The following is a 692-nucleotide window of genomic DNA, read 5'->3' as shown; positions in this document are numbered from 1 at the left end:
CCGTGCCTGAGAAGATCCTGCAGACTCTGGTGAACTGAGAGGGAACAGAACTGAAGAGGCTCCCAGGAGCCCAGGTGAAGGCAGGCTGTATGTGATTGGCAGCAAGAGGTGAGGGAGGAGATTAGGAGGAATAAGAGCGCCCAGGTGTAGGAGTGAGGCGGTGGGAAGGGTCAGGAGAAGATTCACGTGTGTGTAGCCTGAAGGACTGGTGGTGCACTGGTTAAGCGCACAGATGTGAACTAAAGTTGGAATATTGGAATCCACTAGCTGCTCACGGGGAAAAAAAAGAATGGTGTTAACTTTCATTATAAAGAACTGGGAAGGCTTAACACACTAACTCCACACAAAAGAAGTTAGAAAGACAAGATTATTGAAATGAAAGATATTATAAGCATAGATGTTCTTACCCAGGGATGTCATGCACCTTGCCAAACAAGAGTAGGCCAAACGCAGAGTAAAATTGGCTTCTTCTTTGTCTAGCCCTTTGTCAGGGGGCTGGGCTGAGCTCCTGGTTGAGTGTCCAAGTAGCCAATCTGGGTCCAAGGTTAATGGTTCAAACCCACCAGCCTCTCCTCAAAACCCTATACAGAATAGCTATGAGTCAGAATGGACTTCATGGCACTTAATAACAATAGCATTCCAATAAACTCCAACATTCTGGACCATCAGAAACAGAGCTGGAAGACATCTTT

The sequence above is a fragment of the Chrysochloris asiatica genome, unplaced genomic scaffold (genome assembly GCF_000296735.1).
Source record: "Chrysochloris asiatica unplaced genomic scaffold, ChrAsi1.0 scaffold00408, whole genome shotgun sequence".
NCBI lineage: Eukaryota > Metazoa > Chordata > Mammalia > Afrosoricida > Chrysochloridae > Chrysochloris > Chrysochloris asiatica.
This window is presented reverse-complemented; position numbering follows the sequence as displayed.